This window comes from Gracilinanus agilis, chromosome 1 (assembly GCF_016433145.1).
Source record: "Gracilinanus agilis isolate LMUSP501 chromosome 1, AgileGrace, whole genome shotgun sequence".
Lineage (NCBI taxonomy): Eukaryota > Metazoa > Chordata > Mammalia > Didelphimorphia > Didelphidae > Gracilinanus > Gracilinanus agilis.
Genome location: NC_058130.1, coordinates 543669374 through 543696274, shown reverse-complemented (window position 1 = coordinate 543696274; position 26901 = coordinate 543669374). Strand labels below are relative to the sequence as shown.

Genomic DNA, 26901 nt, shown 5'->3' with positions numbered 1-26901 from the left:
CTGATGTACTATGTTAAGAAGAGGGATTGTATGATCATACCAGAGCTTTAAGAAAATCAATTGTGACCTGTATCAAGGATAGATTATGATGCAATAGGGAGAAACTTGAGACAGACAGACCAATGAGGAGGCCATTGTAGTCAATGTAAGGAGCTTCTGAACTAGGTGTGTGAGTAGTTGACTACACAGTAGATGGCTGTATGCTAGTAAGAAGGGGATGGATCAAGAGATGGGAAGGTAGAAGCAACAGAAATTCCATAGGTGGAGTGAGGAAGAATAAGGGGGTCAAGGATAAATGCCAACCTTGCAAACCTGAGAGACTATAGAAGAATGGTGGTGCCCTCTACAGAAATAGGGAAGTTCAAAAGAGGGACAGGGTTTTGGGGAAAGTTAATGAGTTCTCTATTAGATATGTTTAGTTTGATGTATATATAGGATATCCAATTTGGAATGTCCTACATCTATAAACAAAGAAAGAAGAGATTCCATTAAATATCGAACAGAAATTCTGAACTCAAGGCATTGAATTCAAAATGCCTCTTGCTTTGTGCTGATGGAATGTCTACAATAGCATCATTTTTAATCAACTGTCAATAAGTTTTGAGCAAGGTCAAGTTTGTGCAGACCTTTCTCCTAATAAGTATCACAGAATCAAAGATATAGAACTCAAAAAGACTTTTGATTTTCTATAGTCTATAATCTCTTGTTTTACAAATAAAGAAACTCAGGCCCAGAGTAGTTGTGACTTTCTCAAGTTCATAGAGGTAGTAAGTAGCTAGCAAGGGCAGGATTTGAATCTAGCCTTTTGACTCCAAAGGTATTGTTCTGTTACCTCTGCTGTAGAGATTAGATGGGAATACTACTTAAAAGTCTTTTCAGAATATTCTTTGTAACTAGAAAAAGAACAAATTAAAAATCTTCAATTAAATACCAAATTGGAAATCCTGAAAATCAAAGGAGAGATAAATAAATTGAAAGTAAAAAGATCATCGAACTAATAATAAATAAGACATGAAACTGGTGTTACTTAGTTAATTTGATTTTTTAAAAAAGGAAAGAAGAAAACCAAATTATTAATATCAAAAAAGAAAAAGGTAAAATTACAACCAGTAAATAAGAAATTAGAGCAATTATTGGGAGTTGTTTTGCCCAACTATATGCCAATAAATCTGAGAATCTAAATGAAATAGTAGACTATTTACAAAGCTATGAAATGCTCAAAATAACAAGAGGAAATCATTATTTAAACGACCCTATCACAGAAAAAGAAATTGTACAAACCATCAAAGAATTCTCTAAGAAAAAGGTCCCAGGGCCAGATGGATTCAAAAGTGAATTATACCAAACATTCGAAGAACAATTAACCTCCAATACTACAGAGTATACTTTATAGTCTCCTCATATTCTTACCCATTGACTTTAGACTCACATAGTTTAGATCATTATAAGTATTTGTGAAAAAATTACCATGAAACCAATCATAGCTTTTACTGCAACATTTATTTCAGAGTATGAAAAGGTAGAGAAATCCTACAGAGAATTAATAAAAGACATCAAATTAAATGAACACACACAGTGATTGATGCTCAGTGACTACATGCAAAAGGAGGAAAAAGAAGAATGATGAAAAATGTTTTGGAAAGTATAGTTCAGGAGTAAAGAATCAGAATAAAGACTTCTAGACTTCATAGAAGTACACACAAAAACATTAATGAATATTTTCTTTGAGAAAAAGAAATTTCTCACCTGACGGTACTACACTGGGACTTCTCTGATTTCTCCACTATGTCCCAGGAAGCTCATTATTGGGAAAACTTCATCATCCTGTAAGGAGGCAGCTCAGCTCTGATATCTCCTTGTTTCTTACTTGACTCATAGCATTAGAACTTCTCTGACTACTCAACCATTTCCTCACATTGGGGACTACCCCACTCTATGTTTAAGCTCCCTTTTGTATATTGTTTCCCCCCACTGATTATAAGTTCCTTGAGGGCAAGGACTGTCTCCTTCCTTCCCTTCTCTCTATTTTGTATTCCTGTTATATATTCAAATTTCATGTTTCTTATTACTCCAGTGCTTAGTCCCCAGTGCCTGGCATATAGTAGGCACTTAACAAATGTTTATTTATTGACTTTAGTTTATTTGGGGTTTTGGTTTTATATGATTATTCTCTTACAAAAGTGAACAATATGGAAATATGTTTTGCATGATAATGCATGAATAACCTAGATCAATTGCTTGCCACTTCTGAGAGGAAGGAGGGAAAGAAGGGAGAGAGATGATTTTGATCATATAACTTCAGAAAACTTATGTGTAAATTTGTTATTACATGTAATTGGCAAAATAAAATATCTTGATATTATTTATTGACTATAGAGAAAAAATTCAGAAGGTAAGATGTGCCAACTTCTGGAATAAAATCACATTAACATTAAATTGATTTCATTTTAACAGTAGGAAAATAATAGATAGTGACATAAGAAGTCTCTCATAAATCAGCCATTTGTAATCATACCTCTAACTTGTTAGAGGAAAGATTAAAATAAACATAAAGAAAACTAGAAGAAAAAATGATAAAAAATTATGTTGCACAATTAAAATAACTTCATTTTGACTTATTTAAGTAAGTTGTCGATGCCTCAGAATATGAGAAATAGAGGAAATGAGATCAAGATTGATTATAATGACTTCCACACAGAAATTTAACCAATATAAATCAATTACCATAATGAGATTAGAAGAACCTAAAAAAAATCTTAATCAACAAATGCTGCCTTTTGTCAAATGGGAAGACATGAAGGTTGAGTTCAGAATTGAGTTTAGAAAGTCAATTTATAAAATATCTTGGATGTGTATGGTTTTAGAAGATCATGAGCAACATTACCTCATATAATGACAAGAAGCAGTAGAAGGAAAAACAAATTTATACTTGATATTATCTAAAAGGCCAAAAAGCTATTGGAGAAAAACAAATTTAAAAAAAAGATTGGTGGAGAATCCAGTTAAGCTAAGCAATGCTGAAGGCATTTCAGAGCAAAACTGTAAAGAATGACAACTGTAGGAAAGTTTTGTAATATTTAGAAACAATAGCAATAACAAACTTTTCACCAAGAAAAATGTACTTTAGCAACACTATTCCAGATGTACTGATGGAGAACGTGGAAATAGCACAGAAGAAAACCAAAATGGAAAGAAAAAACATTGGATTAGCCAAAGAGAAGGTTCATGCTCCTACTGATGATTGACATTGATTGGATTAAGCTTAAGAACACTGAAGCCTCCTAAAAGACCTTCATAATCATTCTAGAGAGTTTCATCTATTTACACAGGAAAAACCAAAGGGATGAATAATACCTATTCTATGGACTGTAATATATAGTTAACTGGACAAACTGTATAGATCATCCATCAGCAGACATATCTTGACCCTATGTTGAAAAAAAATAATTGACTCTAGAACTGAACAGGAGGAGGACAGTTGGCTGAATTGTCTTTGAAAAATTACAAAATCCTTTTAATGGCTCTTTCTCCCTGACCTTTGAAAATATCAGTGTTCTGAATTGTGTTATATGGCTATAAGTCAAGGAAGAATATCTTCAAAGATTTAAAACTAAGAATCACCCAAAGCCAGTGAAGAGGCTCATGGCAGATGTGAATAGACTAGCACATTACAAATGAAGAATTACAAAGCAGAAGCAGTGCAAAGAATATCATCAAAGAAATATGATTGAAAAAGAAGTTGGCTTGATCATAGAGTGAAAGTATGACTGATACACAGATAATTCAGGAGCCACTGATATTGTGAACCATTATCAATATGAAGTTTAGTTCAGTCAAGAGGTATCTTCAGAGGTCTTCACAGTGAACATAACATGCGAGGTGATTTCACAATTTGCTATTCAAGAAATTCCCAAAATGTATTATTGGATCAGATGGTGCAAGTTTTGCAGTGAGCAACAGTTTCTACTTCATTCTCTGGTCATCTTCTTGCCAGCTACCCAATGAAGAAGTGGATCTTCTCCTTGCCAAGGCAAAGTTCTCCATGGGTGCTTTGGGGTCCATCTCCTTTCTTTTCTGACCACTTGATTATTTCTTTTTTTTTTTAATCTCTTCTTTTGTGCTTGCCTACAAATATGCCTCTTCTCTTCATCTTTAAGATCTTGCCATTCCTTCAAGCTCTCCTATATCTCTTCTACATCACACAACCAAACACCTATGAAGGGTTATCTGTTCATTCTCTCCTTTACTCACTACTCCCATCCCCTGCCATCTGACTTCTAACCCCACCATTCAACTGAAACTTCTCCCTCTAAGATTGCCAATTATTTCTCAATTGCCAAGTCCAGCTTTTTTCTGAGTCCTCATTTTACTGGATTTCTTAGCAGCTTTTGACACAGTTGGTTGCTCTAATTCTTGAATACTCTCTTGAAACTGGTTTCCACAACATTGTTCTTTCTTGATTCTCATCAGATGTCTGCTCCTCAGTCTTCTTTGCTGATCCTTTATTACTCTCTTGCCCCTTATATGTATCTCCCAAGGTTCTATCCAGGGCATTCTTTTCTCTTTTTGCCTACTCTCCCTTGGTGATCTCAGATCCAGATAGTTTAGATTTCACCTCTGTGCAGTTGACTCCCAAATGTATTTATCTAGCCTCAGATTCCTGAACTCCAGTCCCATATCACCAACCACATTCTGGAATCTCCTCTGAGATGGCCTCTTGGTATCTTATATTCACAATGTCCCAAATAGAGCTCATAGTTTTAATTTTTCTCTAAAATTCATTCCTTCTCCAAACTTATGTTTCTGTCGATGATATTACTTTAACTTTAGAGCATCACCTGACTTCTTCCTTAATCTTTCCATATTCATTCAATTATCAAGTATTGTCTTTTCTACCTCCACAATGATTATCACATTTAGTCCCTTCTTTCTACTTGGGCTTTATCCTAGTTCATGCCATTATCACCTCTAATTTGGACCATTGTAGTAGGCTCCTAATTGGTGTACCACCCTCCAGTTTCCCCTTCTCTAATTTATTCTACACTTAGCTGCTAAAATGGTAGCTCTAAAACACATTCTTTCCACAGTAAAACTCTCGCCTCTGCTTTCCAGTTATATTTCATGATGCCCTTCACATATCCTCTGAGGAAAACTAGCTTTCTAGTTGTTTCTTGTACACAACATTCCTTCTCTTATCTTTGCGTCACTGCAAGTTTTCCCATTGTTTGGAATGAACTTTCTTCCCTTTGCCTTAAAAACACAGCTCTGGTGCTACCTCTTAGATGAAGCCTTTCCTGATTCCAACAAGAGGCATTATAGTGTAATGGATAATGAATTTGCCTGGGATACACATACTGACCAGTGTGTGTGTGTGTGTGTGTGTGTGTGTGTGTGTGTGTGTGTGAGAGAGAGAGAGACAGAGACAGAGACAGAGACAGAGACAGAGAGAGACAGACAGAGATGGAGACAGAGAGAAAAAGAGAGACAGAGAGAGAAAGAGAGAGACAGAGAGAGACAGGGAGAGTGTATGTGTATATGTGAGAGATAGACAGTTAGGCAGACAGAGATAGAGAGAAAGTCTCAAGGCCAGTCTACTTCTCAGTGCCCCGCAAGCAACAGTCTAAAGATTATAAGGAACCCTGAAGATGTTAATTTACATTGATAAGAGGAAGTTCCTCATTGGGAGCTCGTTTTTTAAAAAAAGATGACACGATCCCAGTAGATATGAAAACTAAAGCTAGTGGCATGGACACTTGAATGGACAAATACTTTTTTAATAATTTGAAGGATTTTGGAGGGTCTACATAGTTTTTTTTTATTGTCTCCCCCATTAGGTTGTCTATCAGACAGTAAGTTAATAAATGTTTAGTAAGTGCTATGTTCCAAGCACTGTACTAAACTCCAGGGATACAAAAGGAATCAAAAGAGTGTCCCTGCCCTTCAGGAGCTTACAATTTAGTGGCAGGGGAACAACAAGCAAACAAATATATACAAACAAATTATATATAGCATAAATCAGAAATAATAAGAGGGAAGACATTAGAATTAAGAGGGGTTGGGAAGGGCTTCCTGTAGAAGACAGAATTTTAGTTTGAACTTAAGGGAAGTCAGGTTAGGCAGTAGGCAGAGGTGAAGAGGGAGAGTATTCTAAGCCTGGAGCATAGTCAGAGAAAATGCCCAGAGCTGAGAGCTGGAATGTCTTATGAGACCGTGAGCTTCTTTAGAGCAATGGCTTTCTTTTTACCCTTTTCTGTATTCCTATGACTTAAACTACCTATTGTGTACTTAATAAATGTAGATTGGCTCATTGACAGTAAAGGGTGTGATTTTTAGAAATAATTTACATTTATAGCACTTTTAGATTTACAAAACATTTCCACACTTTGTGGTGCTTTAAGATTTACAAATTTACAGCTCTCTGTTTTGTTCTTCCTTACACAATAAAGACAATTTATAGCTTCCCTCCATGTTAATTTAGCAGCCAAATATAAAGAGTTTGAGAATTATTGCACCACTGCTTTCCTCTTAGTGAAGATCATTTAAAACCTATGATACTTAGGAATAGATAGGAAACTGTACATGAGAGGGACAGCCCGTTCCCATCATCTGTACAGAGCCACATTCATTTCTCATGACCAGTGCCCTATGTCTTCCCTTCTCTTCCTTCTCTTCCCTTCCCTTCCCCTTCTGTTCCCTTCCCTTCCCTTCCTTTCCCTTCCTAAAAACTCTTACCTTCTGCCATATAATCAATTCAATTATTGATTCCAAGGCAGAAGAGAAGTAAGGGCTAGGTAATTGGGGTAAATGACTTGCCCAGGGAGTGTTTGATAGCCAGGAAGTGTTTGAGGACAAATTTGAACCCAGGTCCTCTGGTCTCTAGGCCTGGCTCTGTAAGCTACCTAGCTGCTCTCTCCAAACCTTTTCAATGTACTAAATGAGTAGATCATATTAAGTTAGAGAATGTCCCCCCAAAAACCAGCATAATTGTTTTAAGATAAGAGATTGGATTTCATGATATATGAGGATCAGTTGAAAGAATTGGGGATGACAAGACTGGAAGGGGAAAAGGCTATAAAGTATTTGCAAGAGTGTTTCCTGGAAGAAGAACTGGACTTGTTCTTTTGGGGCCAACAAGCAGCGCTAGGAACAATAGGCAGAAGTTGAAAAAAGATAACTTTAGACCTGATATCAGGAAAAACTTCCCAATAATTAAAGCTAAACAAATTGAGAATGGGTTGCCTTGAGAGGTCTAGGGTTCCTCTTCCTTTCAGTGAGGACAGAATTACCCTTTTTTTTTTTTAATGTGTTGAATTGTGTGGCCACCCAGATCCCTTTCATCTCAGAGTATTCTGTGATTCTGTAATTTAATGACTGTAATTTAGTGACACCCTCCCCCCCCAACATCCATTCAGAACAGTGGGAAGGCAAGGGAAGAGACCATTTACTGGAGGTCAGTGTTCCAGGCAAGGGCATCAGAAGTGTCTGGAACAGTTTGTTCCTCATGCTCAAAGATGACAGAAAGCAGATAAATGCACCTGCGACTATATCAACTGAAGCTGATTCACCTAATCGTGTCCCAGGAGGTAGCCAGTACCAATATTCTTATCCTAGTTTTATTTATTTATTTGTTTGTTCATTCATTTATTTATTTATTGAGACCCTTACCTTCTGTCTTGGAGTCAATACTGGGTATTAGCACCAAGGCAGAAGAGTGAAGGGTAGGCAATGGGGTTAAGTGACTTGCCCAGGGTCACACAGCTAGGAAGTATCTGAGGTCAGATTTGAACCTACGACCTCCTGTCTCTAGGCCTGGCTTTCAATCCACTGAGTTACCCAGCTGCCCCCCTTATCCTAGTCTTAACAAGAGAGAAACTTAAATTCATTAAGGTTACGTGATTTTCCCAAGGAAACTGTAGATGACTCGGTGCAGGTCCATGAGTACCTCTGTCACAGCATCCGGTGCTCCATTTCACCCTTTTGCTTCACCCATGGAGACAGCTATGTGGCATAGTGGATAAAGTGGTAGACCTGGAGACAGGCAGACAGACCCAAATTTCAATCCAGCCTCAGAAGCTAACTGTGTACCTTGGGCAAATTATTTAATCTCTCAGTTTCCTCAACTAAGATGGGAATGTTAATAGCACCTAGTTTTGTTGTGATGATCAGTTGGCACATCATAAGTCCCTCTCTCCTTTATTAAATACCTTCTGTGCCAGGCACTGAGCTTTTTCTTGTGGCATCTGCCTCACTTGAAGGGTTTTTTATGTTTAAATTAAATAATTTTTGCTTATTGGGTGCATAGTGCCTGACATAGAGTAGGTGCTATGTAAATGCTAGGAATTTATTTTTTGTTATTATTACCTAAAACCAATTTGCCTTGCAGCATCTGATGAGGCTTTGGGCAAATTTTTTTTTCTTTTTTTCTTTTTTTGATGAAAGTGACCTAGACATCAAGGGAAGCCATTGGGATCCTTTCTAAAAGAAATGCAAAGTTCAGACACACAAGTTAAAAAGGAATCATATGAAGCAAATGTTTGTTTTGAAGTTTTTCACATCTAAATCTCCAGGGACTAGTACAGTACCTTGGAAGGTAGTAGTTGCTTAATAAATGCTTGTTGAATGAATGAATGAATAAAATGGTAGTTGAAGAGATATGCATGGCTAAGTATTATAACAACATGTGATTTAGAACTTGAAAGAATCATCTTGACCTCAAATGAAAAAACTGAGACCTACAGAGGTGGCACAGTAGATAGTCTGGGCCTGGAATCAGAAAGATTTATCTTCCTGAGTTCAAATATGGCTTCAAATACTTACTAGTTGGGTGACCCTGGGCAAATCACTTAACCTTATTTGCCTCAGTTTCCTCATCTGTAAAATGAGCTGGAGAAGGAAATGTTAGACCACTCGGGTATTTTTGCCAAAAAGACCCAAATGGGCTCATGAAGAGCTGGACACAGCTGAAAAAATGAAAATGACTGAACAATCTAGGGGGAAGTAATCCATCTAAAGTCACTCACTCCAGATAATAAACAAGTGGTAGGGTTGATGGTATCTTTCAGAATAATTTTTTCTTTCCTCCTTATATCCAATCCATTTTTCTTTTATGCTTCTTTTGTCAACTTTCCTTCACAATGACTTCCCTATTTAATTTTTTCTATTCTTCATTTAATGACACCTTATATGTAACTTTCCCCTTCTTTTCCACCCCTGGCCTTTCTTATCTCTTGCCTTGACAGCTATTTAAGATCACAAGACATTTACAAAGTATATGCTTTGGTGCTTTTTATGTAAACATATGTATATTACCAATTAGATGTAATAACAAATTTCCAAAACAAGTTTTCCTAAGTTATATGATTGAACTTATCTCCCTCCCTTCCTTCTCTTCCCCATCCTGGTTGTGGCAAGCGATTTGATCTGGATTATACACGTATTATCATGCAAAACATATTTCCACATTGTTTATTTTTTTGAGTAATCTTATAAGACCAAAACTCCAAAGCATAAACCCAAATAAACAATTGAAAAATCATATGCTTTCATTTGCATTCTGACTCCCAACTGTTCTTTCTCTGATGGTATATGGCATTCTTTATCATAAGTCCCTCAGAATTGTCCTGGATCATTGTATTGCCAATAATAGCTAAGTCTATCACAGTTGACCATTCCACAGTATTGCTGTTACTGTGTACAGTGTTTTCCTGGTTCTGCTTATTTCACTCTGCATCAGTTCATGGAGGTCTTTCCAGCTCTTCCTGAAATTATCCTGTTCATCATTCCTTACAGCACAGTAGTATTCCATCACCACCAAAACCCAAAGTATATACTTTGTGAACATGATTATTTTATGTTTGCCTAGGATGCTTGCTCATCACTCTAGTGCCTTCTGCTCTGAGGCCATGCATTTTGAAAGCTCCCATTCTCCCCTCTTCTGCTTCAGAAACTTCTCTAAGACTATAGGGCTTTGGAACCCTCAAGTCGTCCATTGCATTGCTCCATGATGGTAATAATAATAAAAATAGTAAGTTATACATACATATTTGTGTGTATATATATGTGTATATAAATGTGTGTGTATGTGTATATGAGTGTGCTTTAAGGTTGTTTACAAAGCATTATTATAAATTATATTTCATTTTATCCTTCCAGTTCTAGACAGAAGGTAAGAGTTTAAAAAATGAAACAAGAGGGAATAAAAAGTAAAACATTGCTTTTGGTCACAATTTGCACTGTGTTTGGATAGTTTATGGTTGGCACATAGGAGACACTTAATAAATGTTTTTTGATTGATAGATGAAATCTAAGGGGAATTTATTCATGACACCAATGAATAAAGAGGCATTTATTAAGTGTTTATAATATGCCAAACCAAACCCTGTGCCAAGTACCAGTGATATAAATAAAAAAGCAGGGGAGACCTAGACCTCAAGGAACTTACATTCCACTGGGAGTAGGAAGATAGCACATACAAAGGAATGGTAGGCAAGGAATCAAGTTATGGCCTGGAGAGTTACAAAGATGGAGAGTGAAACCATGAGAGTTATTAAATCGATTTGCCTTTTCTAGAGGCAATGGTAGTGTTGATGTAATTATATTTCTTGGAGCTAGAAGTGGAAAGGTTGGGGAAAGTTTTACTCATGATGGCAGGACAAAAAGTAGATGGAGTGAATATAAGGCTGCATGGTTCTAGGGAGTGGAGAGCTCAGTGGTTTAGATATTCCTAGCATGGTCTGTGTTTGGGTTCAGGAGTGAATAACTGGGTACAGTATTTGTATACTGAACTCCACAAATCTCCATAGCTCTCTTATCCCAAGGTAGTCACCAAGTCCTGTGATTTTTTTTTTAACCTTTCACCTTCCATTAATTTCTTTTCATTCCTTTTGCTTGCTGGCCTCCACTCTAAATGTCTTTCATTATAATCTACTCCCCTCCCCTTCCCTCTCCTCTCCTCTCTTTTCCTCTCCTCTCCTCTCCTCCCCTCCTTTCCCTTTCCTTCCTCTCCCCTCCCCTCCTTTCCTCTCTTTTCTCCCTTACTTGCTGTCTTAGAATCAATACTATGTATTGGTTCTAAGGCAAAAGAGCAGTAAGGGCTAAGCAATGGGGCTAAGTGACTTTCCCAGGATCACACAGCTAGGAAGTCTCTGAGCCAGATTTGGACTCCAATCTCTAGGCCTAGCTCTCAATCCAATGAGACACCTAACTGCCCCTCATCAATATCTTTCTTAATCTGAACACAATACTCCAAGCAATTTTGAGGTAAGAATATAGTGGGACTGTTGCCACCACCCTATTCCTAGATGCCGTGCCTCTACTAATACAACCCAAGTTTGCCTTCACTCCTTTTTGGTTGCCATGTCACACTATTGATGCATATGGAGCTTGCAGTCCACCAGAACCCCTAGATCATTTTTAGAATATCATGTTTCATCCATCTTGTACTTGGAAAGTTGATTTTGCGGGCCCAACTCTAAGATTATTGTATTTCATCTTTCTAGACTCAGCCTCGTGTTCAAGCCTGTCAGATCTTTTTGTGTTCAGGCTCTTATTGTGAAGGTTGTTATCAATCCTTCTCAACTTTGTGCCATTTGCAGAATTAATGAACATATATTACTTTATTCAAATTATTAAAAATGTTAAACAATGCAAATCTCTTGGGTACTATACTGAAGACCTCCTGACATAACCATTTATAGTCACTCTCTCAATCTAACCAGCTTTGAATCCATCTAATTATATTATTGTCTAGTCTCCATTTATCCATTTTCTCTACAGAAGTAGTAAGATAAAATTTATCAAAATATTTGCTAAAATTTAGGTAAACCTCTCAACCTACAACATTCCGCTTATCTACTAGTTGAGCAATTCTGTCAGGAAAGGAAGATGAAGTTATCTGGTTTGGCCCTTGACAATCCCCACTTCTCTCTCTAAATATTTGTCAACTATGGCCTTCATGATCCATTCTAGTATTTTCCTAGGAATTCAAATTGAACTTAATGGCCTATACTTTGCACATTCTCTTCTTTTCTTCCCTTTGATAGAAAATCAGAACAAGATCTATATTTCTCTAACCTTATGGTACCTCTCCTGTTTTCCATGATTTTTCGAATATCCCTGACAGTTGCTCAGTAATCACTTCTTTCTAGAAAGAACTGCCAGTTCTTTTAGTACTCAAGGATAGTTCTTCTGGGCCAGGTGACTTGAATTCATCAAGGGAGACTAGGTGCTTTTTTACTATCTCCTTATCTTGAATATCAATTCCTTATAAGCTATTTTTGTCTTGTCATTTCTAATGGAAAGGTCAGAATGAGGACTGGGCAGCTCTCTTTTCTCTGTTGTCAATTAGTTTCCTGTGTCCCTCTACACAGAATCAAAATTATTCTATCCTTGTTCTCTAAGATAGACAAAGAAAAACCACAAAACTTTTTCTTGTCCTTTATTTCTCTTTTCAACATTCTCTCATTCTGAGCTATAGTGTTTTTCTCACTATTTTTATAGGACCATGTTATGTACTTCCCTATGTTTATCTTACAGTATCTGTTTTTGCTTTCATCTTTTACATTTAATTTAAAAATCTAAGCTGATTAACGAGTTTCCTGTGCATCCACATTAAACTCTTCAGATAAATCTCATCCCTTTCTTTTCTTCATTGGGCTTCATTTTCCTTTGTGCCTTTAGGATTACATTCTTGAATGCCTCCAGTCCCTTCTGGACTGACTCCCTCTGCAGGATTGTAGAATCCTACCAATATTTCCCTAAATCCTACCTACTTTTTTTTTTCAAATCCTTTGAAATCTTTTTCTCCTAGAATCTTAGGTTAATGTCAGACTATTCCCAGAACTCCTTTCCTCTACCTCACACTTTAGGAAGTGATTACTTTTCCACCGATTTCCCATCATTTCAGCATTCATCCATTTCTTCCTTGTTAGTGAGGGTCATATTCATAATAGAATTTCCTCTTGTTAGTTCCCTCTCATTTTTAGGATGAAATTATTCCTAAAGCAAATAAGACAATGATCAGCTGCTTTTTTCTTCACAGAGAGCTTCAGAAAATGTTTGAAGTCTCCCACCATTATTATATCAGGCTTCTGTACTTTCCAAACTAATTCTTATTCTTTTCTCTTAAGTTGCTCTAAATAATTTACTATGTTCCAATAACAGTTTTTTTCTCCCACCATTGACAGTAGTCTCCTTTGTGGTTCCCCACTATGGTTCCTAGATTTCAATCTCTCATGAGTGTATCTTCTTAATATTCATTGCTACCTTGTATATTCTTTTATCCACCCTATTATTTTGAATAAGGTATATTCATTCAGAACCATCATCTAATCATAGACTTCATCCCACAAAGATTCAGTCATAAATTCTGAAGTCAAATTTGACTCTTTTCATTAGGACATCTAGTTCTTCTTGTTTTAAAATTTTTAAAGTTTTAACTGATTTGTAATTTTCTTCATCCTCCATCCTTTTTAAAAGACTGTTTTGATTAGATTTGCACAACATCTGGCCAATATGTTTTTAAATTAAATTTTATTTTTTGAAATTACCAATCACACATTTTTTCTTTTTCTCATATCTAGCCTCCAAAAAAAAAAAAAAAGAAAGCAACAACCCTTGTAACAAATAAACAAGATTGAAGCAAAACTAATTCCCACATTGGCTATGACCAAAAAAGTGCATTTCACTCTGCATTTATTCCTCTCTGTTGGGAGTTGGGTAACATTCTTCAACATTGGTCTCTTAGAATCATAATTGATCATTGCATTGATAAGAATTATTGTCTTTCATTGTTTATTTTTATGCTACTTATATGCTATAAATTGTTTTCCAGATTCCACTCATTTCACACTGCATCAGTTCACATAGTTCTTTCCAGAATTCTCTGAAATGATCACTTTCTTCTGTTCTTACAGCACAATAGTATTCCATTACATACACTTAACAGAATTTGTTCTGCCATTCTCAGATCAATGAGGCACCCCTTAATTTCCAGTTACTTGATAGTATAAAAAGAACTGCCATAGATATTTCTTTACAAATAGAATCTTTCCCTTTTTCTTTTATCTCTTTTAAGTATAAGCCTATTAGCAATATCACTGGCTCAAAAGGTCTGCATAGTTTAGTCATTATTTGGCACAGTTCCAAATGGCTTTATAGAACCAATTCACAGCTTCACCAACAGGGTTTCAGTGTAATTTTCTTGTAGCATCTCCATTTGTCATTTTCTCTTTTTTCTCTATCTTTCTTTTTCTCCCTCTCTCCCTCCCTTCCTTCCTCCCTCCTTTCTTTCCTTCCTTCCTTCCTTCCTTCCTTCCTTCCTTCCTTCCTTCCTTCCTTCCTTCCTTCCTTTCTCTCTTTCTCTCTCTCTCTTTTTATAGGCAGATAGAGCTATATCAGTATTTATTTTCTATAGAATTTATAGTATAGATCTTTTTCTAAGGCATCAATTGGGTTTAGATCTTGGAGAGGTTGACTACTTTTCACTCAATCCCATTCCCACTATGTCATTTCCCAATCATTTTCTTTTCTCCAGTATGCTTTATCTTTTCAATTTGCATGTAAAATAATTTTTGATATTAATTTCCTAATATTTTAAGTTTAAAATTCCTTCCTTCCCCTCCACACTAAAACAGTAAACAACTTGATATTGATTATACATGTGTTATCACATAAAATATTTCCAAATTTGACATGTTATGGAAGAAGATACATTTAAAAAATGAAGAAAATGGAAAATGATCTGCTTCAATCAGCATTTACTTGCCATCAGTTCTTTCTCTGGCAGTGGTTAGCATTTTTCATCATAAACTTGTTGGAATTGTTTTGGCTTATTGTATTGCTGGGAATAGCAAAGTCATTCATAGTTCAAATCCCATTTTCAAATAGTACCTTTCCAATTAGCTGTTGACTCCTCTATTCATTTTTCTCTTCTTGATCCTTGTGCTTTGAATGGGCAGCAGTGAGGAAAACATTACTTATAATCTATGGTCTTCAATTTCTTTCTCAGGTGGCATCTTTTAGTCCATTCTACCAGAATCATTTATACTTCTAACCCATTTTACTGGTGGCACCTGGAGTCAAGAAGGCCTGAATTCATTACCAGAATCAGACCCTTACTAGCTGTGACCCTGAGCAAGTTACCAATCCTCTGTTTGCCTCCGTTTCCTTAAGTATTAAATGGGGATAATAATAATACCTTTATTGAGGAATCAAATGAGATAATTTTGTTTTGTTTTGTTTTTTAGTGCTTAGGACAATTCCTGGAACTTGGGCACTATATAAAAATGCTTTTCCTTTCCCCCCAAGAGAATCACCAAAGAGGGGGTAGTTGTTTCTGTTTTAATAAGTTTTAAGAGGTTCTCTGTTATGTCATAGATATATGCCCAAGGAGAACAACAGACCTGTTCATTGTTGTTATCAGATTGATAGATATTGTTGTTATCAGATATTCCAGAGCAGAGAATCACCAACTATTACTACTCTTCTATTATCTCTCTGATTCTGTGACTACCATTCTTGTGAGGATAAGTAGTTTCCTCCTTAGAGCACCCAATTCTCACCTCTTCAGGAAGAGTCTTAGTTCTTTTTTTTTTTTTAAGCTCTAACTCTCCACCTGTCATTTTCTTTCTCCTCTTTGTTATACTTTTCAGTTTTTCATCTTTTTGATCTAAGTCAAGCCTTCTGGAGCTTTTCACTTATAATCTCTTTCCCCACCCAATTTATTTCCTTTAGAAACATTTCATTCTCCCTAATAATCTGGATTATATATGGATGCTTTTCAAACCTTTTCCTCCAGATAATCAGCATACCAGCTGTGTCAGGAATGCAAAAGTTGCATATTCTTTGCAAATCACAGCATAATTTTCTTTACCCTCTATACTGGTTGAGGTTTTCAATCTTGATTTCTTAGCTAGATGTCAACTCAGTATAAAATCTTAACTAATAAAGTCTTCAGATGTTCTTCCCAAGGATATATGCATTTTAATAGGAGACTGTGGATCCATAAAAAGCTTTAGGAACAAATCTTTAATGATGGAATTTCAGTTACTAGTGATTGGTGCCAGAGAGGTATTTTGTGATGGGGATAGGGGTGGGAAGGGAAGGTACCATCTACCGCCACTCAAATTTTACCATGTAGGTCACTGCTTACTTCACTTCCTTATAAGGCTAGTCTTGTAGGCTGTAATATAATGTTAACAAGCTGAAAAGCTTCCAGAGAAGGTCACCAGGGTAGTAAGGAATAGAAGACCATGCCAAAAAGAGTAATTTTTCACTTAGCCCCACTAATGAAGACAAGCAATGTCAGAAGTGATCCCAAACAACTATAATTCAAAGGTTACCTGTTTTTTATTTCATAATGCCTTATTGTAAATTTTCAGCATGTTTATTTCATCAAGAATTGAGAGCATTGGTTTGGATGTGGCAGTTCCACTCTGGAATTTAGTTCTCTACTAAACTTCAGTAGACTTTCCCCCCAGACTTGAATCTAAGACATAGTTCTGTCCACATGCTCAAATACATCTGTGATCTCATCTGTGCAGACATTCTTTCCTGTGATATAGATCCCAGCCCAGCCCATCCTGCTTAACTGGTGAGATTCTTGTTCATGTCCTCTCATAGTTCAGCAGGAGAGAGGTTTATTCTACCATAGTTAGGGGCCTTCTTCATTTTATAAGCATATCAGGATTTAGATACTTTGCAAAACCATATAACTTTATTTTTGTCCAGTCTTTCCAGAGAGAAAAAGCAACTGGTAGAGTTTTTGGTATTTCACTTTTCTGCCATACAAGTATAGACTCTTTTTTTCTATGAGAATTTTTGCCTCTGTGAAAAACCTGATTACTATTTATAGTTCTCTTTGTTTGGCCTAGAGCCTAAAGGTGGGTAGAGGATCCCTTTTCCTGGTTTTTAAGCCATTTAGAAGCATAAAAAAAATAATAAATCGGGTTCCCACAGAAAAGATTATTTAGTGTATATATGCCCTTTGCTTCCCTTTCCATTTTTGTCTACATTGTTGTGTTTTTTTTTTTAATAAACTAAATGGAACATCAAATTCCCTTTATGAAGGTTCTCTTGACTGTTCCATTTTCTTTGTAAAGCTGGCTTCTTGCATGTACCATTCCTGTAAATTTAAAGATCACTAAAACTGTTTTATAAGATACTTATAAGAATAAACCTTCAAGTCCAGTTTAGATCCAGAGAAAACAACTTGGAAGAATAAAGCAGTGACTTGACTTAATTTTCTTAACGGTCATAAAGGAAAAAAAAAAAGACGTGACATGGCCAGATAATAGGTCATATAAAAAAGACACAGGAATTTTGGTGTACTTCAAGTGTAATATGAGACTGTGTAACTTGGAAACTAATTTGATCTTAAGTGGTGTGGAGAAGTATAAGTGTTCAGAACAAGGGAGGTAAGGGGCCCATTGAACCCTACCTTGGTAATCTCCACATCTGGAGGAGTCATGTTGAGTTCTTAGTGCTACATTTTAAGAAGGACAGTAATAAGCTGAAATGCTTCCAGAGAAGGGTGACTAATATAGTCAGAGGAACAGACCATACCATTCAAGGATTAAGTAAAGCAACTGGGATATTTAGCCAAGAAAAGATTTGGCTATTCTATTCATGTATTTGAAAGGCTGTCCTGTTGAAAAGGGACTAGACTTCTTATACTTGGTCCCAAAGGACATATATAGTCTAGCAAAACAAACTTCCAAGTTGGCCATGTCCAAAAAGCAATATCTCTCATTTTGTAGTCCTTTATCTCTGTCTTAAGAGGTGGGTGCCATCGTGTATCATTAATTCTCTGGAATCTGACTGATCATAAAGCTGATCAGTTACTCAATTACTAAATCTTAAAATGCTGTTTGACTATATAACCTTGTGATTTATGTTTAAATTGCTCATCTGGTTTTGCTCACTTCACTCTGCATCCGTTTATAGAAGTCTTTCCAGGCTTCTATGAAACCATTCCCTTCATTATTTCTCATAACATAATAATATTCATTTATATTTATATTCCATAACTTATTTAGCCATTCCCCAATGGGCACCTTTTCCCCAATGAATACTTCTATTTCCAATTATTTGCCATTGCAAGAAGAGTTAATGTAAATATTATTGTACATCCTTAAGGAGTTTGTTTTGCTTAAAATGATTTCCTCCCTTAACCTAGTATCCTCCTTCTAATTCCCCTTTCTCTTCTCTTCTCTTCTTTTTCTCCTATTTCCCTGTCAAGTGAAATGTATTTCTGTATCCACCTCTGTGTGTATGTGTGTGTGTGTGTGTATTCTTCCATCTTTTGACCAGTTCAGATGAGAGAATAATTCAAATATCAGCCATTCCCCCACCCTTTCCTCCTTGTTTATACAGACTGATATATCCTGATTATATAAGAGAACCTTCTTTTGCCGTTCCCCACCAAAAGTATTGCTCTTCTCCTCCCTTTTCCCCCCTTTCTTCTTTTAAGGTCATCAAGACTTAACAGACTCATACCCAAGCCTTCTGTCTAAATAGTATCTTTCTATGGCCTTGCATGATAATAGGGCTTAGAGGGGACTCAGTTATTATTTTCTTGAATTACAATATGACCAGTTTGTCATTGTTTAGTCTTTTATGATTGCTTGCTCATGTTTACCTTTTTATGTTTCTCAATTCCTATTTTTTCCTCTCAAGAATTTCAACACAAGTACTAGTTTTTTCAACAGGAATGTTTGGAAATTCTCATTTCTTTAAAAGTTCTTCACCCCCTCCTTCCCTATAGGATTATATTCAAGTTTACTAGATAAAGTGATTTTGACTATAGACCTATATATCCTCTGCCATCTAGAATTTTGCATTCTATTCTTTCTGCTCCTTTATGGTGTTGGCTACTAAATCTTGTGTAATCTTAACTGTGATTCCTCAGTACCTGAATTCTTTCTTTCTGGCTGTTTATAGTAATTTCAAAAATTTGTTCTTGAAGTTCTGTATTTAGGTTAAATTGTTCCTGGGAGTTCTTGTTTTAAGGTTTCTTTCAGTGTCTGAGGAATGGATTATTTCTATTTCTACTTTGCCTTCTTATCTTAAGGGTAGTTTTCTTTTATAATTTCTTAAAATACAATGTCTAGGCTCCCTTTTTGGGTAGTTCAGTGATCCTTAAATTTTTTCTATATGTTTCCTAGGTTGGTTGTTTTTTGTCACTTTAAATTTTCTTCTATTTCTTCAGTCTTTTGACTTTAAAGAAATGTTTCTTGTTCTTGCATGAAATTTCAACAAGCACTTATTTGGCATTTTCTATGTGCCAGGCACTGTGCTAGTTGCTGGTGATATAAAAGCAAAAATGAAATAGCTCCTTCCTGTAAGAAGCTTATATTCTACTGGAGGGAACAACACATACACAAAAAATAAGTGTAAAATATATGCATCCCTCCTCCAGGAGATATTTTAGAAGACTAAATAGGGAAAATACTTAACAATAGGAGGAATCTGTAAAGACCTCCTTTAAAAGGTGCTGCTTGAGCTGACTGGAATGTGGAGCCAGGAATTTTTAAAAGGTGGAAATGAATAGGGTGGTCATTTCAGGTATAAAGGCACTCCCTGTGCAACCTATAGAGGCAGGGCATAGAATGTAGTATATAGAATATATCGTGGCAAACCAGTTTGGTGTAAATATAGAATGTAATATCATTCTAGGAAGATTTTGGACCTAGATTGAAATGGGCATTAAACCTAAAATATATATGTTGGTATTTTATTCTAGAGGTACTAGGGGGCCATTGAAGGAAGGTTCTTGAATATAGGAGTTACATAGAGTCACATCTGTGTTTTAGGAATATCAATTTGACAGTTATATAGAGCAAGGTTTGGAAAGGGAAGAGACTAGAAGCAGGGAGGCCATTAAGGAGAGTATTATAGTGGTCTAGGTGGGATATATGAAAAGAACCTAAACTAGGATGGTGATCATGTGAGTGGAAATAAGGGGAGAAATGTGACAGATATTGGAGAGGTAGAATCATCAAGACTTGGCAACTGACAATGTAGGGAGGAAGAAAGAATGAAGAGGTCAGAATGACTCCTAGGTTGAGAAGCTTGGTAACTGGAAGGATGATAGTTCTCTAAAAAATAGGGAAATTAGAAGGAAGGATAGGATGGGCTTGGGGAGAGAAAGGTAATGAGTTATGTTTTAGACATGCTGAATCTGTAATATTTCTAGGTTATCCAGGTGGAAATATCTAGCTGAGAATTAATAATGGGTGATGGGAATTCAGGACACACATCAGATCTGGATATATAGATCTGGTATTTACATGATGTCTTTGCTTGTGGGCACTAATGAGATCTTTGAGAGAGGAGAAAGTCCCAAGACAGAGCCAGAGAGTTCTACCACACAGGAAGTGGAGGCTGAATGTTGATGCAGCAAAGTCGACTGAACAGCATCAGGCGAGTGGGAGAGAAAGAGAAAATTATGCCATAAAAATGCCAGGAGGCGAGAGTGGCAAATGCTACAGAAAGTCAAGAAAGTTAAAAGTCTTTTTTTAAGTTCATTGTAATTAATATTAAATATTAAAGAAATTTCTAGTAACCTTCAAGGAAGAAGTTTTGGTTGAATGGTGGAATAAGGAACCATATTACAGTAGGTTGGTGGGAGATGAGCAAGGGAGATAGAGGAAAGCTTTAGGATTCTGCATTTAGGAGATGGTAGGGCTAAGTGAATATTTTGTAAGGATTAGGGAGCTCTGGGTATGTTTATAAACAATGGAGAAAGAGCCAGTGGATAAGGAATGATACAATTGGGGAAGAGAAGGGCCAATGGGAAGGATAAGACCCTCAAGGGAATAGAATAGGGACCTCTCTTGAATCTGAAGTTGCTGTGCCTGTTGTGGCTAGCCTCTGGGCTAAGCAGACAAATATAAGTAATTTTGTATGGTATAAAAAGACTCAAGGCAGAGGAAATTTCCACAATATCCAGAGTCTCTGATTAGAGCCTACATGTCCTAAGAAAACTTATCTTTTTTTGCACCCATATCATAAATATCTGTTTGTTTTTAAACTAGAAAAGCACATTCAGTTTACAAGGTCTATCCAGAGCCAAAACAAGACTAAACATCTGTGTTATAAACTAGGGTAAAGGATGGAAATCAAGATGGGGTGGAGTGAGTATGGGTATTGACATGACCCTTCTTTTCCATGAAACTGTGCTTACTCAAAGAAGCTGAGAGGCCAGGGATAGGTGAAATAATGTTACATATTTTTGATAAAAATGGAAACAGATCTGCCATCTTGAAAGATTCTCACTGTTAAGGAATCAGCAAAACTAGGGTATGAACATTTACTTACCACTTATTCCAATCTGTTGATTAAATGTTATGACCAAAAGCAAATTTGCTTAAATGGTAGAAGGTCAAAAAAGTGCATTAGTGTTCTCTTGTGATTTTGCCTTAAAATTACCTATTTGACCTTTTTTTTACTAAGCCAGATGACAGTGAATAATTCTGATCAGATTTGCAAAAAAGGGTTGGACAGATAGAACACCAAGATATCTTATTTGTGGGTCCATAACTTTACTATAAGACTTTGTTCCTCAGTTTTCTCATCTGTAGACACATAATAATAATATCTACTACTTCTCTCACAGAGCTGGAGTTAAACATTATATTAATGTATCAGTTAATCTGGAAGCATTTATAAAACATCTTGTATGAATCAGTTTAAGTATGAGGATATAAAAACAAAGCTGAAACAAGCCCTGTCTTCAAGGAACTTACACTCTATTGAAGAGGATGATGTGTACACAAATAAATATATGGAAAATAAGTCTGTCATTTTTTTTTTTTAGGGAAGGTGCTCTTGACTGGAGGAATTGGAAAAGCTTCATATAGAAGGCATTGCTTGAGCAGAATTTTGAAGGAAATGAAGGATTCCAAAAGTCTTTGTTAAGGTGAGCATCCTTTGCAGGAATGAAGAATGGGTAAAAAATATAGACATGGGAGAAAGGAGTGCTGTGTGAGGGGAGAAGCAAGGGATTGATGTTGGTTGGGATGTAGCGGAAGGGAAGAGTAGTAGTAAGGTACGTAGGGGTCATGTGGAGGGCTTTATAAGCTGAAAGGGAGCATATATTTGATTGAGTCAATAGGGAGCCATTGGAGCTTATTGAGTAGGGAAGTGACATGGTCAGATCTACAGTTTACTAAAATCATTTCAGTAGCTATGTGGAGGATGAATTAGAGTAGGGAGAGATTTTAATCTGGGAAACAGAATTTTTTAGGAATAGAATAGGAAACTATTACAATAGTTCAGAGAAGAAGAGAGGAGGGCCTGAATTAGGGGGCTGGCCATGTAATCATGAAAAGGAGAATGATTATAAGAGATATCATAGGAATAGAAATAGCAAGATTTGGTACCTGTGAGTGGTACAAAGGAAAGTGTGAAGAATCAAGGATAATCCTGAGATCATAAATCTTGATGACTGGGAGGAGGTTGAGGTTTTCAGCAGAAAAGGGAGTTGGATTTTGGGGGAAGATAATGCATCTAGCTTTGGATCTCTTGAGTTTGAAATGATTACTGGGCATCCTGTTTGAAATATCCTGGAACTGTGCAACTAGAGCTCAGGAGAGATAGACTAGGGCTAGACAGAGGCATTTGGGAATCATATACATACATGGAAAGGCATGAGGGACTTCCATAATTTAAGGTTAGTAAACAAAATGAGGGCTAGCCTAGTCATTAAGAGCTATGTCTAAAAGTGAATCTAATAAAATAATGGAAGAACAAAAAGACATGGGACTGTATTGGTGTTCTCATAGGATGATTCAGCTTCAGTTTTACCTCCTTGATATTTTTCTGCAATATATGTACAAGAGTTTGAGATTTTAAATATTTAAACATAAATAAATGGCATTATTAGCATTGCTGTTATGGCCCAACACTCACTTTTTCAATTTTTCAATCATTTTCAGTTGTGTCCTATTGTTTGTCACACAATTTGGGATTTTCTTGGTAAGAATAGTGGAATGGTTTTCCATTTCCTTTTCCAGCTCATTTTACAGATGAGGAAACGGAGGCAAACAACTAGAAAGTGTCAGAGGCCAGATTCAAACTCAGAAAAATGAGTCCTCCTGATTTACGACTAGCAACTAGCTGCCCTATCTCTTCAGTAGTTGGCAACTATTTCTTTAGAAGCTGCTATGTCAAAGCATTATGCCAGATACTGTGTTATATTTAAAATAAATAGCTTAAGACACTTTGTGGCATAGTAGGTAGGCCTACCTTCAAGTACACCTCTGGGTTCTTTGACCTTGGGAAATTTTCTAAGGCTCTAAATTGCAGAGAAGATGCTGTGAAAGTTAGCATTCCTTCAAAGAAGGAATTGGGAGTCAGGAGAACTGGATTCTAATTCTGACTCTGACACTAACACACCATCCTCATGACCTTGGATAAATCACTTAACACTCAGTTCCCTCCTATATAAAGTAAAGGGTTGTCAAGTGAATCAGGTGATCTCTTAGACCTTTTCTGGTTCCAATGAAATTAATTCTTCAGATTCTTAAAAAGGGTCTATTCAGGTACTCTTTCCTTTATAGATGAAGCTTGTATAACTGCAAAGGCAAAAACAAAAAAAAAGTAAATCATCTAGTTGCCAATCTTCTACTGATAAATCTTGCCATTCTTTAGCTAGACCGATTCTCAGAAAATGGACTGTCTGTCAATGGACATTAACTCAAAGTTTTTCTACCTTGATAGGCACTACTAAACCTTGTTTTCATTTGGCATAGTTTCTGAGAACCCAGGGTCATCTAACATCATTATAAGGCATCCAAGTAGGACTTTATTGAAGGTCTAAGAACACTAAAACCCAATAATGTTAAGTGGTGTGGTACAGACTATCAGAGCACTGAGAGTTCAGAGAAGGATTAACCCTGCCCTTCTGGAATCTCTCTTTTATTCTTCCCTTGCACCCATTTCTTTAGCCTGCATTCTATCATTTTTTTCTGTGATAATTATTATCTTCAAGTCTTTATAGATGTATATTTTGCATTTTCTGATTCGATTATAAGCCATCAGAGGGCAGAAATTCTTTTTGTAATTGTTTTCTTCACCCTCCCCTCAACCATGGCATTTAATATAGACCTTTTCATACATTAAAATTTTTAAAAATTCTTTTCAATCATCAAAGTCAATCATCAAATAATCTTTTTGCAAAATAAATATTATCTACCCCATTGAACTTTATTGTTTGCTTGTTTCTCAGCTGCTAAACATCTAAGTAAAAGGTAAAATCATATAGAAGTTACATTGACCCCAGCAAAGGAAAGAGTGCATCCAGGTATGGAGGGAGCCTATGGCAAATACATGTAAAGACAGGAAATGAAATGTTGCATGTGAAAAAAATGAAAATAACCAATTTAACTGAATTCTAGAGTGTGTGAAGGAGAAATATGGATACTATACTGTGAAAATTAAGTTGGAGTCAGATAGCACAAGGTCTTAAATATTAGACTATTGAATTTGTAATTGATCTTAGATGGAATAGGGAGTGACTACAGTTTCTTGAACAGGATGTTGGCATGGACCAGTATGTTAAGGACATTATTTTGGTAAACTTTTGGAGGAAGATTTGAAATGGAATGAGAAGTGATCTGTTTTGAAGCTATGGCAGTAATCTAAGTGAACATTCCTGAATATAGCATTATGAATGGAGAAAAACCAGGTATTATAGAGATTAGATTTCCAATATTTGGGAGAATGAAAGTGTGAGATATGTGGAGGGATGGGGGAGAATGAGTAAAAGATAACTCCAAGTTTTCAAGGGATGGAAGTATGCTTGTTCAGAAGAAGAGTTGATAATGAGTTCAGTTTTAGACATGTTAAGTTAGAGATGCCTACAGGATATCCATCTACTAAGAATTAGTTTGAAAATCCCTGTTGTATAAGTTTGTTTTGGAAAAGTTTGTACAATTAATTTTTCTTTTCTGCTTTGCTAAGTAGAACATACTCAATATGAGTTAATCTTTAATGGCTAAAGATCTCAGAGGGCATTCTGGTCATCATTCTGGATATGAGTTCTCATTGTACACTTGTGTAAATTGAAGGTGCAGGTGCTGTCAGAGATTGATATAAATACATGCTTGACTCTAAGACTTCCTCTAGAAATTACTGAGATTTATTTGGGACAAAATCTTTCCTAAGATCGTGTTTCCTTGAGATTAGTCTTTCAGATGCCAAGCTTGGAAATAGTTGAAAAGTTTTTAATTTCATAGTCAGATGCTTGAACTCTGTTTCTAGAGATACAAAAAACATTTCTTAGTTGTCACCAACTCTCTGAGTAACAGTTCAACGCACTGAATGTAGGAACAAGTAGGTCCATAATAGGTGTCTGAAAAATGGAACAAACAAACAAACAAACAAACAAACAAATAAATAAATAAATAAATAGGATGCCCCCCACAAGTTGCCTGTCTTCCCAAAGATTAATGATCTGATCATTTAGGCTAGGGAAATTACCTAAAGACCAGAGATCACTGAGTAGAGCTTCTGGAAGATAGAATTTTTGTTTAGTGAGATTTTATTAATAGGTATCTCAAAGAAGAAGGTTAGTAATAGAACATATGTGAGAGTTGGCAGAGAAAGGGCTATTCTCATCTTTCTTTCACCTCCCCAAGCACAGCCTAATCAATGACTAACAGAAATGTCCCAGTATTTTCTTGGTTTGACCTTCTGTCTTTCTCACATTATCACCCCCATCACTGTTCCTTAATAGAAGTTAGATGGATGAAGCAATGGTCAAATTCCACACCATCATCAATAAATTAATTAATTTATTGGGCATGTGTTGTTGTTCTTCAGTCATTTCAGTCATGTCTAACTCTTTAGGACCCCATTTGGGGTCTTCTTGACAAAAATACTACAATAGTTTGCCACTTCCTTTTCCAGCTCATCTTACAAATGAAGAAACTGAAGCAAACAGCTTTATGTGATTTGCCCAGGGTCACATAACTAGTAAGTGTCTGAGGTCAGATTTGAACTCAGGTCTTCCTAACTTTAAGCTTAGAGCCTTCTCTACTGTGCCATGTAGCTAACATAGGCATGCCCTATATTAGGCAAATTAAGCTAAAAAAGCATTTAATAGATGTTTATTATGTGTCAGGTACTATGCTAAGATCTGCAAAGAAAGGCCAAAACAGTTCCTGTGCTTTTGGAGCTCATATTCTAATAGGTCAGTCTTCATAGGTAAATAACTGAGTTATACAAGATACATGCAAAGTAAATAGGAAGTAATTTCAGAGGATAAGATATCAACCTCTGGGGAGACTGGGAAAAGCCACCTTGAAAAGGTAGAATTTGTACTGAGTCTTGAAGGAAGCCAGAGAACTAAGAGGTGGAAGTGTATAGGGAGAGCATTGCAGGCAGGAAAGATAGACAATACCAAGTCATGAAAGAAAGGACACCCTTCTATGTCAAGAACAGTTAATAGGCCAAGGTAGCTGGATCATGGAGAGTGTGGGAAGGGGGATAAAGGATTAAAAAGACTGGAAAGGAAGGAAGGGGCCAGGTTATGAAGAACTAGAAATGTTAGAGTTCTTCACAGTTGATCCTAGAGGTAATAGGGAATCACAATTATTTATTGAATAGGGAATGAGCATGGTGAAGACCTATATTTTAGGGTAGTGATGGGCAAACTTTTTAAAGAGGGGGCCAAAGGAAAGGAAATACTCATCTGTCAGTCTGTTTCTAAGGCAACTCTTTCAAAGTTTCATTGTATTGTATCCTACTCATTGTATTCGTCAGATTAGGAATAACCTCCGAGGCCTGATAGAACATTTCAGGGGGCCACATCTGGCCCACAGGCTGTAGTTTGCCCATCATTGCTTTAGGACACTCATTTTGAGTGAAAAATGGATTAGAATTGAGGTAGACTTGAGA

The 26901-nt window shown here is 36.3% G+C and overlaps 1 protein-coding gene across 1 annotated transcript in view; it reads left to right on the top strand.

Annotated features, from left to right (window-relative positions):
* GREB1L (GREB1 like retinoic acid receptor coactivator) overlaps positions 1 to 26901 on the top strand; it is a 339947-nt gene that overhangs the window by 100090 nt on the left and 212956 nt on the right. The window contains exon 3 of the mRNA XM_044683023.1: positions 21818 to 21919. The gene's annotated coding sequence lies outside the window, so the exon portion shown is untranslated. The remainder of the gene's footprint in view (positions 1 to 21817; positions 21920 to 26901) is intronic.